Source organism: Phascolarctos cinereus, unplaced genomic scaffold (assembly GCF_003287225.1).
Source record: "Phascolarctos cinereus isolate Bilbo 61053 unplaced genomic scaffold, phaCin_HiC Scaffold_2;HRSCAF=192, whole genome shotgun sequence".
Taxonomy (NCBI): domain Eukaryota; kingdom Metazoa; phylum Chordata; class Mammalia; order Diprotodontia; family Phascolarctidae; genus Phascolarctos; species Phascolarctos cinereus.
In genome coordinates, this window is record NW_027555625.1 from 405,839,054 (window position 1) to 405,855,390 (window position 16,337).

The following is a 16,337-nucleotide window of genomic DNA, read 5'->3' on the forward strand; positions in this document are numbered from 1 at the left end:
TTTGTTTCTTACATCTAGCTGAAACATGCCCCTCTAATCTTCACTCTGATTAGTCATTCTGGCAATGCTTCATTTAATTGAAAAAACTGTTTGGAAACTTGTGTCACTGTCCCAATAGCCCAGCCACCCACTCCTCTCCTCCTACCCAACCAAGCCCCTCTCCAGGCTAAACATCCCCAAGGCTTTCAACTCATCCTCAGGTGGCACAGTTACTAGTCCTCTCCCAATCCTATTTGCCCACCTCCATATAATGGAAGGCGTTGGAAAGACCACTGGCTCTGGAGTCAAGGACCTAGGTTCAAATTCTGCCTTTGATGCTAGTTTGTGTGAGCCTCAGTTTCCTCATTTGTAGAATAAAAGATTTGACCCAAATGATCTCTAGGTCCTTTCCAGCTCTAGATCTCTGATCCTCTGGTTACACAATAGTTTGTCAATGTCCTTCTGAATGTAACCCTAGTCCCAAAGTCCATTGGTATAGGATTCTCCTTATTGGTGGAGATCTATGCCCAACACCTGTGTAGGGGCAAGCCAGAGTTGGTCACCACCAATAAGGAAAGAGTCCCATACCAATGAGCTTTGGGACTGGGGTTATACTAAAATGTGGCACCCAGAGCTAAATACAATACTTCAGAAGAGTTATGACTAAGACAGAGAGCAAATAGTCACCTTTGTTATGAACACTGTGTCTCTATTACGTTAATCCAGTGAGAGGTCTAGTTGGCTTTTTAAACTGCCATCACAACTTATAAAACTACCAGAGTTTTGGAACTGCCATCTAGTTCCTCACCCTGGTCTTGTGTCTGGGAGTCTACCAATATTTGGGAGATCAGTGGTCTTTTAGTGACAAGTTTAGATTCTTATTATGCATTGTCCTCTAGTTGTTATCTATTATTTATTTGCTGACCGATTCAATGCTAAAAGAGAATGTGCCCGCAGTATCCAAACATCTTTACCTTTTTCTCTGTAAAGCAGACAAAATTATGCCAAGGTCACATGACTAGTGCTCAAGATCAAAAAGGAGGGGGATTAAGTTGGTGAGTGATTGCTCAGAGCTCATTTTAATTGGTTAGATCAGGGGTTGGGAACCTTCGACCTCAAGGCCAAGTGTGGCCCTCTAGGTCCTCAAGTGTAGCCCTTTGACTAAATCCAAACTTCACAGAACAAATCCCCTTAATAGATGGGGATTTGTTCTGTTAAACTTGGACTCAGTCAAAAGGCCACACCCAAGGACCCAGAAGGCCACATGTGGCCTCTAGGCCACAGGTTCCTCACCCCTGGGTTAGATTAAGAAATCTACAATGGCTAAGAGTCACCACGTAGAGACAAAGCTAAGGGGTTGAAGAGTGCTGACTGATAATCATAGAGACCAGGACATTTACAGGGTACCTCTGCCCAGTGGGGTATGTGCAAACCACCAACCTGAACACAGGACTCCTCAGTGAATGGCTGTCAATGACACTTAGTGATTTTTTTTTAAAGTCAGCAATTTAAAAACAAAACCGAAGAACCAAGCTAGGGACCTTAGATTATAGAATATTAGACTGGAAAGGACTTTAGAACATACAAGCAAGAGACTTTAACACATAGCATCACAAATTGTAAAAGTGGAAAGAATCTTTGTCCACGATCTAGTCTAATCTCCTTATTTTACAGATGAGAAAACTGAGGCCTAGAAAAGGGAAATGACCTCCCCAGAACAGTGAGTTGGCATCTAAACCAGGACTATAATTCAGATCTCCAATTCCCAGGCTTTTGTTCTTTCCTCTAAACTGCAACATGCTCTAATTAACCTTTACCAATTAAGCTGTGCTTAATTAATATATATTCACCAATATCAACATAATTACCTCCAAAATATCACACATTGAGACATTTAGGAAAGAGGGGTACTGTATTCTCCATAGGAATTGGATGGAAATGTTTGCCTTGGTAACTGGTTATATAAGTCAAAAGAAAGAGCAAATCAGAAAGAAACAGCGAGGAACTCCCCAGGTCAGATTTAAAATAACAAACAGAATTATCTCCTTTCGCCCGGGGAGAGAGCTCCTTCCCCGCAGAGCAGTCGACAAGCCACAGCAATGGGCTGATTTACTTATTTTCTATTATTTATCAAGTGCTAAAGTGGATGAAAGATGAAAAGTGGCTGAGTTTTTGTGCTGGCTTCTCATCTCCCTCAATCTTCACTCGGAGCATCTTTTCCAGATGGCAGCTTCCCTCAGGAGCCAGGCAGTGTGTCCTGGTGGAGAAAGCAGAGATTGTGGAACCTCAGACTCTACTGGATTCTGACGTGTGTGACCTGCCTGGGGCAAGCCTCTTCCTCTCTCCTCTCTGAGCCTCAGTTTTTAGATCTGTAAAAAGAAGGGGCAGAGCTACCTTCTCTCTTAAGATCCTTTCCATTTCACACAATCCTGAGACAATATATTCACATCTCACAAGATCATAAGTACTATCCTGAGCACACAGGAAATAAACAAATAAATATTTGATGCCTTGAGCCTATGAGATGAAAGGAAGGAGGCCTAGAATAAATGCCTCCCCCCTTTCTCCAGGATGTCCCAGACCATTCCGGCCTACATGGATCTTTCCTTTCCCTGAGTTCCTAGAGTCATGCACTGGACTATGAATAGCTTTACATTTTAAAACAAAAACGAACAACTAACATTTATTGAAGACTTCAAGTTTCACCAAACACTTTACTATTTACTCATTTGTTCCTCCCGGCAATCCTGTGAGGCAGGAGCTGTTGTTACCCCTTTTTTACAGGTAAGGAAAGTGAGGCTGAGCAAGGTTCCGTGAACCGCTCAGGGTCACCCAGCTGGTGCGTTGCAGAGGTGAAGTTTGAACATGGACGGGTTTTCCTCACCTTCCGGCCAGCATTGTATTTATTCACAACCCCACACTGTGTCTCACTTCTGGTCTCTAGTCTCTGGTTGTTTATGTGTGAGGCTTATCTCCCCACTCAGTAGACTGGGAGTTCCTTAGGGCACATGATTTCACCCAAGAGTTTCAGCTCCTTCTCATTCATCTCTTTATTTTGTATCTCTCACACTAAGGGGCAGCACGACAAAGCTGATGATAGACCTGGGTTCCAGCCAGGGGTGGGCTGTGAACTGTTAGATTTTCAGTGAGAGCATTTACCCTTAACAGACTGGCAAATGCTACAAATCAGGGCTGGATTTATTGTTTTGTTGATTCTCTAGATTTAAGAAAGTAATGGAGAAAATATTAATATTGCAGATTAAATTTAGAAGTATGTCCTGCTTGTGTGTGTGTGTGTGTGTGTGTGTGTATGTGTGTGTGTGTGTGTGTGTGTGTGTGTGTGTGTCTTTTCCCCCCGGAAAACTGTTTGTTAAACCCTGAAGAACTGGTTGTTCAACACTGATCAGCACTTCTCTGGTTCTGGTCCTGCCTCTGACACATACCTATGTGACCTTGGGCTAATCACTGAATTCCTCAGTGCCCCACTGAAATCTGAGACCATTTATGAGACCATAAATTTACAGATGAATTGCTGATCTGCACTGGTGGAAGTTTTCTTACTAAGAGACCGTAGATACAGTGACGGATCAATAAGATACTTACTGACTTCACTCAATCAACAAGCTTTTATTTGCCAGGGACTGTGCTAAGGAGACTTGATCTCCATGTTGGCCACCTGACCACTCCCTCCTATATTTTAGCAGGTGACATAGCCTTATCCTAGGGCAGGGGTTCTCAACCTGGGGTCCACAGATTCCCAGGGGTCCATGAATAAATTTCAGAGGGACCATGAACTCGAATTGCCAAAAAAAATTATATTTTTATTTTCACTAACTTCTAAGTGAAATTTAGCATTTCTTTCGATTATATGTGATATATATGCACATATGTATACGTGTGTATATACCTATATTTGTAAGAGTCATATACATGTGTGTGTGTGTGCATATATATTTCTAAGAAAGAGTCTTTTCAAAGAAAGAGGCTTTACCAGATTCCCAAGGGGTCCATGACGTAAAAACAGCTAACAATCCTTATTCTCGGGTGGTAAATTCAACTCAACTAAACAAACATTTATTAAATGCCTGCTACATCAAACCTGGAGATACAAAGACAAAAAATGAAATAGCCCCTGTTCTCAATGAATTCACAAATATTTATTAAGGGCCTACTGTGTGCCAGGCACTGAGAATACAAAAAAGAAGCACAAGTCCTTGACCTCAAGGAGCTTGCAAGGTAGTGGAGAGACACCATGCAAACATATTTACAGAGCAAGCTATATACGGGATAAACAGGAGATAGCTAACAGAAGGAAGCACTAGACTTAAGAGAGGTTGGGGAAGGCTGCCTGCCGAATGTGGGATTTTAGGAGTGACTTAAAGGAAGCCAGGGAAGGCAGTAAGCAGTAAAGGAGGGAGAGGGCACCAGGCATGGGGCAGTCAGATAGAATGCCCAGAGGCCAGAGTTAGAGTGTCCTGTTTGTGGAACAGCCAGGAGGCGAGTATCTCTGGATCACAGAGTATGTTTTGGGAAATAAAGAATAAGACCACTATACAGTAGGTGGGGACAAGGTTCTGAAGTGCTTTGAATGGCAAACAAAGTATTTTATCTTTGATGCTAGAGGCCATAAATAGGAAGCCACTGGAGTAATTGCTGACTCTTAGGGTGCAGGTCTGAGAGATGAGAGGATGGTGTTGTCCTCTACAGTAACAGGGAAAGTAAAGAGAAGGAGGGTTTAGGGGGAAAGATAATGAGTTCAGTTTTGGACAGGTTGTGTTTAAGATATCCAGTGGACATCCAATTCCAGATGTCTGAAAGGTAGTTGGAGATGAGAGATTGGACATCAGTAGAGAGTTTAGTGTGGGGATAGGTAGATTTGAAAATCATCAGCATAGAAATGGTAATTAAATCTATGGGAGCTGGTGAGATCAGTAAGCGGAGTAGCATAGAGGGGAAAGGGAAGAGGACCCAAGACAGAATCCTGAGGGCTACCTATGGCTCAGGGTGTGATCTAGACGAGGATCCAGCAAAGGCAACAGAGAAACAAGGGTCAGATAGGATCATAGGTGGCCTCTTCAAAGGGTTTAACTACAGAGGGCAGAAGAGATATAGGGCCAGGGGATGGAAGGATCAAGTGAGGGGCAAGGAATTTAAGAGTTACTGGAAGGTTGTAAGGTCTGCAGATAAGTAAATACAAAGTAATCTCAAGATAGAAAGAGCACTCGTGGTCTTTCATAATGGAATTTCAGCATCCATGAAGGCAGGAATGAGTAAGGATAGATGGGGGAGAAGGATTATTCATGGAATCATCAATTATATACTTATTGACCACTTGCTAGCACAAGACACTATGCTTCAGGGACCAATCAGATAAAGTTAATTTTATCTCCAGAAAAATATTTTTCAGTCTTTTACATAGAATTGTAACTGGAGCTCAGTGGTTAGGGCATTGTCAATGGCACATAGATTTAGAAGAATGTGTTTCCTTTGACCTAAGGTGTAGCTAAAGTAAAAGTCTGAAGGCCTTCCCACCACAAGGGAGTCTTCCTCTGCCTGGCCCATAGTCCTCCCTTTGCCAGGAGGACTCTCTCTAGTAACTCTCTATATCCCCCACCACATATTTTGTGGTCTCTGCCTCTGAAAGGAGAATTAAGTTATTCCTCTACTTTTAGGATAGGCAGTGAAAAACTGGAACCTGCTAACAGGACAGTAACTTCTGCAGAGCGGACACCATTCCTCACAGAATCTGCAAAACAAACTTGGGATGTTTAACCTGGAGAAAAAAAATCTTAGCTGTCTTCAAATATGTGAAGAATTGCTAAGGGAAGAGGGAATGACTCGCCATGTTTTGCCCCAAAAGATGAAATTGGAAGCAAGGAGCAATAGGTTGAAGTCATGGGGAAGCAGACTTAGGCTTGGTGTTCGGGGGGGAAATACCCATAACAATTAGACCAGTCCCAAAATGGAACAGGCCTTGGGAGCGAGTGGTCTCTCCATCACTGACGGTCTTCAACCAGAGGCTGGATAGTCACTTACTGCAAATGCATAGAGGAGATTCCTGTTCAAGTATGGGTCGGACTAGATGCACGCTATAGACCCCTCCAATTGTAAGATTCTGTGGTTGTGAGTTCTCTCCTTTCCCAATACTTAGCACAACATCTCCTAGCCAGGGACCTAGTAACAAGAGGAACGGTGTCATCTTCAGGAGCAGGAACCCAGAAAAGGAATGCTCCCCTCAAAGGGAGGTAGAAGGAGGTGCTTGTGGCTTCTGGGTGATGCCATGCGTTCTTAAGTATTTTCAATCCTTTGGTGTCTGATACAGCATAGTATAGTAGAAAAAAAATCATAGGAGTGTAGATTTAGGGCCAAAAAGGAACTTAGAGGTCATTAGTCCAGCTCCCCTATTTTACAGATGAGAAGATTAGCACCAGAAAGCATGTGATTTGCTCAAGGTCATTTAAGTGTTAAGTGTCAGAGGGAGGATTAGAACTCAGGTGCTCTGACTTCAAACCTGGGGCTCTTTCTACTGTATCTATATAAAAGGACTGGGAGGCTTCCAGACCTTTATTCTGGTACTAGCTCTTCCACTAGCTAGTTGTGTGAATTTGTGTAAGCCATTTGCCCTTTCTAGGCCACTACAACCTCCTCATCTGTCAAATGAGGGGGTTAGACCGGATGATTTCTAAGGTTTCCTATAGCTCTGAGGTTCTTGGGAATGCACTCTGGAATGATTAAGGTGATGACAGAGAGAGCATGGGAAGGTTTGATCGCCATCTCGCGTTCAGTCAGAATACACTGAATGTGTTTCATCTGAGACACATTTTCCTAGGAAGCTCTCAATTCCTTTCCAGTGGAACTGGAGATGGGAAGAGCAGCATAACCACATGCCTGGGACAGAGCTGTCAGTTTTGATTACGAGTAAAACACCAGCGTCTTAGAATGACATCACTTTAATGCTGGACAACAACGTGATTGCATTTCAGTTTGCTAGTAATCCTGACTTCAAGCAATCCAACAATTAGCTGGGCCTGGCTGATGTGCTCAGGCTGAAAGGATTGCAGTGGCCATTTACTCCAATCCTGTGTCCCAATGGGGTCCCTGCTGTGATCAGTCAACAAGCATTTATCAAGAACTTAACCATTGACTGCCCAGTTTGTTTAAAAATGAGGCACCCGCCACCTCTTCAGGCAGCCCATTCCACTTCTGGATACCTCTAATTGTCAGAAAATTTTATTTTTTCCATCAAATCTGATTTCCCTCTTTGCAACTTTCCCCTATTACTCCTAATGGTCTTCTGGATAAAATGGAAAAAAAAAATTGAATCCTTCTTCCATACAACCTGATCCTGAACGTGTAAGAAGCCCCTTTCCAGCCTTCTTACATGTTATACCTCTCTACCCACTCTCTTCTCTCTCCCCCTAAGTTTAAGGGCACCATCCATTATGGATGCATCCTCTATGCACTTATTTACGTATGTATTGCTTTCCTCCATTAAAGCCCCTTAAGAATAGGGACTATTTTGGGGTTTGCTTTTGTTTTGGGCACATTTGTTGTTATTATTCAGTTATGTCAAGAAAAGTCCCAGTGGGGTCACAAATAGTCAGACATGACTGAAACAACTGAACAAGAAGGAGCAATGATCAAACTTGAAGCCCACTAAAAGCCCCAGACCTTTTTTGGGGAAGCTGCTCTCGGTTCAGCCATGCCTCCCCATCCAGTGCTTGGGAAGCTGATTCTTTGAACCCGAGGAGAATTCACATCTAGCTAATCTGAGTTTCAGAGTCTCCCAGAAAACTTGAACATCAAGACCATTTATTAAAAAAACGTTAAGACCATCCTGTTAAGGTGATGTGGGCCCAGGGCCTCAGGATGGTTCTGGCTGCAGGATGCCAAATATGGGTTCAGAGCATCACAGTTCAACACCAAGTGGCATAAAACAAACTTTAAGTGCCAAGACTATCTCCCCAAGAGAGTAAAAGAGTCAAGTGCACACGATCAGTCTGGTTCTGCCTTACTGAGACTCGGAGCTTTTGAGAAAAGAGAATAGGAATAGGAAATAGGAAATAGAAAAGAGAATAGGAATAGGAAACTGGAGTCTGGGACTCTGACAGCCTGTAAATCAAAAGAGCAACTTGAAGGAGCTTGCCACCTTAAGCCTCTACGGAGACATGGAAGTCATCATATGCCCTCCCTAAGATAACCCCTTCTCACATGTGGGGGGGGTAGGTACCCCAGGTTAAAAGCTGGATCGGGGGTTTACAGTCCTGAGTTCTCATCTCTAAACTCTGTCACTATTTGGGTGACCTCAGGCAAGGTCTCTGGGCCTCATTTTTCTTATCAGTAAAATATGAGGATTTTACTAAATGATCTCAAAAGGTCCCTGCCAGCTCTAAATCCTATGACTTGGATTCCTTTCTGGTTTTACAGCTTTGGGGTCACTGTCCCTTTTCAACTTTCCCATCCCCCTCCTCATACCCATTCACTCTCATCTTGACTTTCTCAAAAAGCTACTTGACTCCAGGGGTGATGATTTACAAGTATACAAACCACACATAAGTGGACAATCACAAGAGCATAGATACAGAGCCCAGCCTTGTCCAGCTTGGGAGATAAGAATAATTTACTCCTCAGTTTCGAGTGCTTTGAAGTGAGTCCCTTTTCTTCCCTGTTCCCTTATGGGTCTGTATAGTCTTTCTAGCTCCATGGAGCCCTGACTTCCAATCCCCATTGAGTTTTCCCTATTAGGAAACAGTTGTTCAAGCCAGTCCTGTTTGTCTGGTCCATGGTTCAGGCTGAGCCATGGCCCTGACCTAGGTTTCTTGACTCCCTCCGGGTCTTCAGTTTCCTTCATGTGAGTTCACTTCTCCCCTTACTGAACGGTTTTGTCCTCCCACTTGGAGGCCAGAGGTCCCTTTCCATCAGTTGTCTTAAGTAATGGAAGCTGACAAACAGTGATTTGAATTTCAGGGTGAGTAAATTCCAAGCATGGCAAATGGAATGACTTTTGCAAAATATACAAAGAATCAAAGTGCTTGAGGTTTAGAACAGAAGGTTGGGGAACAGGCAAAAGAAAAGGCCTGGAAGAAAAATGCTTTCCCTAAAGCCAAATGTGGAAAGAAAGGAATAGGAGGTCAAGAATCTCCGCTGCCATCCTCGTTTCTCCCTCCTTTATCCCCATCCTTCCTCATCCTCTTCTTCACCTTAATTTGCCTAGAATCAGGCCTCCCTGTTGCCTGCCCTCCAGCCATCCTCCCACTCCCACCACTTGCACTCTGTCCCTGGGACACTTTATCTTGCTCACAAAAAAAAAAAAAGATTCCATGTCACTTCCTGAACTGTGGCCCCGGTTGGCTTACCCTCTCAAGCTCCCCTTTCCAGTTGCCTTTATCAAAATATAACTGCCTTGAGGGGAAGGATTACCACCTTAATTCTTTCGTCTACCTAGTAAGTACTTAATAAGGGCTTTGTCATTCATTCATTCTTCCTTTCTTGCACTTCCGCTATCTTTTCCCAGCCCCTGAATTAATTAGTATGTTGCAGATGAAACCTAGAAACTGCAAACGAAAACGGAGCGGCCTGCTATTCTTAGGATGAGTGTCTAGGGAGCAGCACAGAACAAGCTGGAGTAAACTCTCCTCTGTCTTCATGTCTGCTCTGGAATTCCCACAGCTGTGAAGGCTGTCAGGCTGGGGGCAGGGGAAGGGATGCCGTCAATCAGCTCACGTTCTCTCGGAATGTTAAAATTCATTCCCCACTGGTGGCTTTCCCCTCTTTAGGGTCCCTGGCAGTCCGAGGAGGCAGGCAGCTGTGGGGATGTGAACACGTTGCTCGTTCCTGAGGGAGGCTGCCAGTCCTGACCAGAAGCAGCAGAGGGCAGCAGCAGACTGGAAAAGCTACCTGCAGCTTTGTTAGATGAGGGGAGAACCACAGGCTAGCATCCAAGAGATGCTCCAGGAGCAGGAAGTCCCTGTATCCAGAGCCCAGAATTTCAATCCCTGGAGCACAAAGTCTCAGTGTCCGGAGCCCAGCCACACAAAGATAATGTGAACCCCAAAGATTCCCCCCCACCCCTGCCCCCGCTTCTTTTTTTGGTGTCCACAAATTTAGGATGGGCAGCAAAAGGAAGTGAGTTCATTCAGTACCCTAGTTCAATAAGGTGGGAACCGGAAAGGATGATAGAAATTATCTAGACCAGGGGCTCTGGGGGGGGAGGAGGTCCATGGATAGGCTTTGGAGAGAAGGGAGAGCTATGAACCTGAACAGGAAAAAAAAAATGCATCTTTATTTTTGTTGATTTCTAACTGAAAGTTAGCATTTTTTTTAATTATTGAAAAACATTCTGAGAAGGGGTCCATAATCTTCATCAGATTCCCAGAAAGGCATGCCACATAAAAATAGTTAAAAAAAAAACTACAACCTTATTTTTACAGATAAGGAAATAAAGGCCTAATTAAGATAAAATGACATTTTAGAGACAAAGCAAGGATTATTGCATAAAGTACAGGAAACCTGGAAACAGAAACAAAAAAAATGAGTTCAAATTCTATTTCAAATACTTATTAGCAAGGTGACCATGGGAAACCCACTCTATTTCAGCTTCTTCTTCTGTAAAATGGGGATAATATTACCTGTCAGGGTGGTATGGTAGTCAGGAAGACTTGAATTTAAGTACCATCTCTCATATATACTCACTGTGTGACCACAAGCAACATACTTAAACAGTCTGGGCTTCAGGCAACTCTCCAAGCAAGCCTATGAGTTATTAAAGGAGTGGAAAATGCATGGGGAGTTTCCTACACTGATTAAAAAGTAAAGGTCTGAACTACGTTATAAGGCTCAGTTGAGATAAAGCACCATACGGAACCCTAGTCTCAAAGCTCACTGTTATGGGACTCTCTCCTTATTAGTGTCAATAATGCTGGGCCCTTCATGATCACTACACATACAAATATTAGTTACGCTTGTCTCCCAAGGTCACCCAGACAGTAAGGAATAGGGCTGAGATTTAAATGCAGGTCCTCTGGTTCCAAAGCCAACATTCTCTCCATTACATCAAATCAACTTTGGGCCTCTCAGTCAAGTCTCTTTATCCCACAGTCTCATAGGTGGTATGGAAGGTCCCATTTCTCTCTCCCCTGCAAGAATCTCCCAACCTTCTTTTATTTTGAGATAGTACTTTTCATATACACAATCTGAGATAAGGTTTAAAACGAAAATACCATAGAAGGGAGAGCAACATGGTATTATGGAAAACCAGCTGAACTCAGTGGAATGACTGGGAGTCAGGAGACCAGAAGTCTATAAAAAAAATAGACTTCTACCTATAATTCTCTAGATGAGCTTCAGCAAACCATTTCTTTTCTCTAGGCCTCAGCTGCCACCTTTATAAAATGATGCTGGTGGACCAGAGTCAGAAAGTCCAAATGATACTCTAACCAAGTCAAGGAGCAACTTAGTTTATAAGAAGAGAAAGTAAAAGCCATGCATGCTGGGACCCTTCCACACAGAGTACAAAGTAGCCTGGCTCTGAAGTCAAAGCCTGAGATTTTTATGGGTTTCAGTGAAATTGGGAGGTATAGGGGGAGGAGAAGAGGCAATCCCTTCCAGAAACTGCTAGAACACAGAAGCAGGGTGTTGTTGTTTATCATAAGTTGGAGAGGGGGAGTCTGCAAACAACAGGAAGGATTTCAACCAGTTCTAGTCAGTTCAGTGGTGGGCTAGCTTGGTAGGTGAAAATCCAAAGTAGGGCAGCAAAGTAGGGCGGACACAAGGGATTGATGACCCTTCAAGGCTGAGCAAGGGTCAGATCGGTTACTGATTGGTTCATTCCATCTTTAGACCCTCCATCCTCCAATCCTATGGAATAGGCTAACTCAAGGAAGACAAAGACGTTAGTATATTCACAGGCTAAATGACCTCTGCCCCTTCCATCTGTGTGAAATCCAAATGGCCTTTGGAAAATGTGAGTCAAAAGCTACTTAATGGATTTCTAGGACTGCTGCCTTCCTTGGATTCCAAATACAATCTCAGTGTTCTTGGATTTCCACTGATACAGAGGTAACAACTCATCTATAACTTACTAGCTAAGTCTTCAAGAGTCACCTGAACCCAGAGATTAAATGATTTACCAATGATCACATAGCTAGTATGTGGCAGAGGCTTGAACTTCCCTGCTCTCTGGTCTTCCTAATTCCAGAACTTCCTGCATTCTCTCAACTACCCTGACATTGTCCCTCTAGATTCCAAAAAACTTCAAATTTGGGGGTGGGATTCTTCAGTCTCAGACTTGCATTGAATCCCAAAAGCAGATATCAAGAAGGTTGGAGTGAGGAGCAAGGCTTACGGTTTTTGTTGTATTTTGTTGGCTTTGGCACTGTGAACAGCCTGCCTCCAACCAGGAAAGATGAGCTGTCTGAGGACCAGCACATTGAGCAGTCAGTGGGCAGTTTCTTTCATGAAGCAATTTGGGCTATGAGGACCAGAGGTTAAGTCACCAGTCAGGAGATGATTGATTCCTCATCATTCCCTTCCTTGGTCCCTACAGAAGCTTGTGAAGTTGATGCATCCTCAGTCGAGCTCACAGGCTGCAGGAGTTGGGCTGAGGCTAGGAGAACAGAGGGCAGTTATATCAATCCCACTCCACAAACATTTGAGAATTGCGAGGCATATTATGTTAGGTACCGGGGATGCAAAAGCAGTTTCCTCATCTACAAAAGGGAGGAGGGAGCTGGTGATCTGGACGAGATTCCCTGTAGATCTAGGAAAAAGACAGCCAAATGTATCTTACGATTTACTTACTTTAAATGCTGCTCAGAAAATATCACCGGTTTCATATGTTTGCTCAAATCATCTAAATTTTGGCATCGATAGACAGTGAATATTTTACGGAAAAAAATGGGTGTACTTGGGTCCAAAGTATGGACCATAAAATCTGGGTCATGTGACTTTGATGCTCCTGCCCTTGGGTAACAGTGTGTCCGGTTGTTTGAGATGTTGAATAAAGCCCTTTGAGACTGAAATGAAAAGAAAAATAAGCTAGAGAACGACAGCTTTGTGACAGGGGAATCTATGATAGAGCAGTTTGGCTACCAAAGCTAGAAGCCAATCTCTCATTTTAACAGCCAGGGCACACTCTCATTTTGATGTCCACTGAGACAGGATCAGGAGTAGAGGATTCTGACCCTCCACCCTGTCACCGCCTTAGACCCCAGGAGACCAGAAGTGACTCGGGCCTTGTTGCTTGTTGACATTGCTCTTGTTGCAAGAGCAGCACTCAGGAAAAGGCCAGCTCTGCATGGCATGAATGAGAAAGGAGCTTTTCAGCCTTGTTCAGATGTGCAGGAAATGGAACTTTGGAAGCATCATTATTATGAATGCTAACAAAAAATGGTATTCTCAGAGATGCTACTTCCTTTTGGTTGGCAGACATCGTATTGCTCTTTATTAAAAAAGAAAGAAAGAAAGAAAGAAAGAAAGAAAGAAAGAAAGAAAGAAAGAAAGAAAGAAAGAAAAAGAAAATGTCATGGGAACCCTACATCAATCTCATAGTCATTGACCAGGGAGTTGGAGAAGGTGGGGAATGAGGAAGGGAGTGGATGTCCTTTGCCAAAAAAGTCATATGTCCCCTTGAGACTAGGCCCATTGGCTTCTGGAAGAAGGCCTCAGCTCACTGAACAATCATGCTTTCCTGTCTCTTTGAATGATATCCATCCACTTGGTAAAGGGTAGTCTATACCAAGCAGGAGTATGCCAAGCTTATCTGAAATTCCCAAATGTGACTGGGGATTTCCTTTGGTTTCTCATTGTGGGCTGAGACGCTCTAAGTGACCCTGCTGGGTGAAGTCCTTCTCTCAGTGGGGACCTGGGAGGGCCAACGTCCATAATGTCCACCTGTGTTCTCTCTTCTAGGTAAGTGAGGACAGAGTGAGTGATCTGATGAACTTTGCAGTTTGGGAGCAGAAGCAGCCACAGTAAGAGACGTTTCACTCACCGTGAACGGTTCACGTGGTCTGGGCGGGGGATGCTGTCAGTATTTGAATTTCTCTCGACCTAACAGGGATTTTTCTGTAAGGAAGTGGAAGGGAGGGTACTCTGGACAAAAGGGGAAGAAAAGTTGTTCCTGAGGCTTGGCACCTTGAGGACCAGGGTGACTGGTGACCAGGCTGGGGACTACTGTGCTCTAGAAGGAGCAGGACCTTGGGTTTGATGCTTGTGGCTTCCTCTTGGACGGGCCTTCCCATTGCTCTGAGCCTGGCATCTTGGCCCCCTCCCTAGGACTCAGGGTAGGTGAATTGCCAAAGGGCTTGCTTGCTTACTCTGGCTGCTTGATTCAGGCCAGTCCTTGAGGCTGTGAGTCTATGTCAGAGAAATGAAGGGCATCGAATGGTCCAGGACAACCTGCTGAAGAGGGGTGGGCCCCGGAGTGCCCTCTGTGCTCCTGCTCCATGCTCTGCTCTGGCATGTGGCCACACCAAAGCCAACCTCCCCCAACTCATGGCAGCATCCCACCAGCTACATCACCACCATGGCCACGTCTCCTTTCTCTCTTCTTTCCTGCCCATCTCTAGCTGTAATTCTGAGGAAAACATCATCCTTGTATGTATAAAGAATGTATTAATTGACTTTCTATGCGGTCCTGAACTCTGATATGTTTATTCTCGTAAGAGGGATAACTCAAAGGTTTGTATGACATTAGCTTGGATATACAGACACTTGAGCGTGCCCCACATTGTATACATAATGGTATATAAGACTCCATGCATATGACTACTCATAATTACACGGTCATACAGATTCCCTAAAAAGTCTCATCCATAATCACACAAGCCTCACATACATCATCATTCTCACCATCATTCATAAACATTTACTGAGTGCCGACTGTATGCAAGGCCCTGAACTAGGCTTTGGAGAACTATACAATGAAGAATAAGGTAGGATCCCAGCCCTGGTGGGAACATGGGATCACAGATTTGGAGACAGAAAAGATCTTATAGGTCAGTAAGTCCAACCACAGCATTTTACATATGACGGAACTGAGAACAAAGGAGGTGAAATAACATTCCCAAGGTCACCCAGCTAATAAGTAGCACAGGTGGGATTTCAACCCAAGGCTTCTGATTCTCAATCTGGTATAACACCATTCAGCCTCCCGGCTATTTAGCCCTTAGTTGAGGAGACAGGACATGTGTATGAAAAGACAACTGACACCCCTCGGCAATAAATCCTAAGGAACAGATGTGAGAAGTAAGGACCCTTAGTGCTGTAGGAACCCTAAAGAAGGAACCACATTGCAATGGAAAGAACATTGACTCTGGAGTCAAAAGACCCAGCTTCAAATCCTACCTCTGATGCTTACCACTTGTGTGAGCTTGGGCCTCAGTTCCCTCATCTGCAAAATGGAAGGGTTGGATTAGACAGCTTCTGAGCTCCCTCCCAGCTCCAGGTCCTGTAACCAGGGTGTCAGGGAAGGCTTCAGGAAGAAAGCAGGCCTTGACTTGGATCTTGGTGAAAAGGCTTAGATGAGTGGAAAAGAGGGAGGGGGAAGAATTGAGTGTTCCAGGAAAGGACAATAGCATGAACAAAACCTCAGGGGGAGAAAAGCATAGCATGTCTAGCTAACAATGAACAGACTGATCTGCCCTGGTTAATGTTTACGTAGCCAGTGAGAGGCCTCCCTGGCTTCAGCTGCAGGAATTGATGATTGAGTGGATGTCAGGGAACTGGGAGGAGTCAAAGACGATGCCAAGATTTGAGCCTGGATGGCTGGGACAATGAGTACACCCCTGCCAGAAATGGGGGCGAGGAATGCTTCTGAAGAGGGCAAGGCCGAGCTGCTAATTGTATTTCCCCTGCTGGGGATGAGGCCACAGGGCCAGGGCACAGGTGTGGAGGAAATAAAAGAGTGATAGTGTTAACCGTGTGGGCAGAGGTAAGGGCCAAGGCCAGGCAGGGTCAGACACTCCAGAGTCATTATGCAAACAGAAGCCGAAAAGGGCTTGATCCAAGGAGCTTCCAGGCAGAAAGCAGAAGCCAAGGGCAAAGCCAAATAGGGCAGAGGGCTGGGAAGCAGCGCAGAGACCTGTGGTAGGGGTCACAAACAGTGGCAGAGCTCCAGCTCCAAGCTCCGGTCTGGCAAGGTGTTCCAAGCCTCCCACCATCCTGGGCAGTTCAGGTTTTAATAGGGCATCTGAGGGAAGATTTAAAGGGTCCTTGGCCTTGACTTCAGCTGGGATTTTATCAGCGCCCTTTTCCTATGTGTTCTCTGAGGGAAGCGTCTTTGAAGGTTGAAGAGAGTTCCCCAGATCCCTGAAGCTTAGGTCCTTCCTCATCTTCACAGCATTCCTTTATTTTGCTTT

The 16,337-nt window shown here is 44.4% G+C and overlaps 1 protein-coding gene and 1 long non-coding RNA gene across 5 annotated transcripts in view; one reads left to right on the top strand and one right to left on the bottom strand.

Moving 5' to 3' along the window:
* KCNIP1 (potassium voltage-gated channel interacting protein 1) overlaps window positions 1-16,337 on the top strand; it is a 363,743-nt gene that overhangs the window by 198,752 nt on the left and 148,654 nt on the right. The window contains exon 2 of one of the 4 annotated variants that reach the window (XM_020992321.2): window positions 13,888-13,949. The exons of the other annotated variants lie outside the window; for them this stretch is intronic. The gene's annotated coding sequence lies outside the window, so the exon portion shown is untranslated. The remainder of the gene's footprint in view (window positions 1-13,887; window positions 13,950-16,337) is intronic. 4 annotated transcript variants of the gene reach the window in all.
* Window positions 1,873-15,613, bottom strand: LOC144455990 (uncharacterized). Its single transcript, XR_013484892.1, has 2 exons — window positions 15,338-15,613; window positions 1,873-2,236 (listed from the first exon to the last, which is right to left on the bottom strand). It is a non-coding gene; the product is annotated as an uncharacterized LOC144455990 (long non-coding RNA).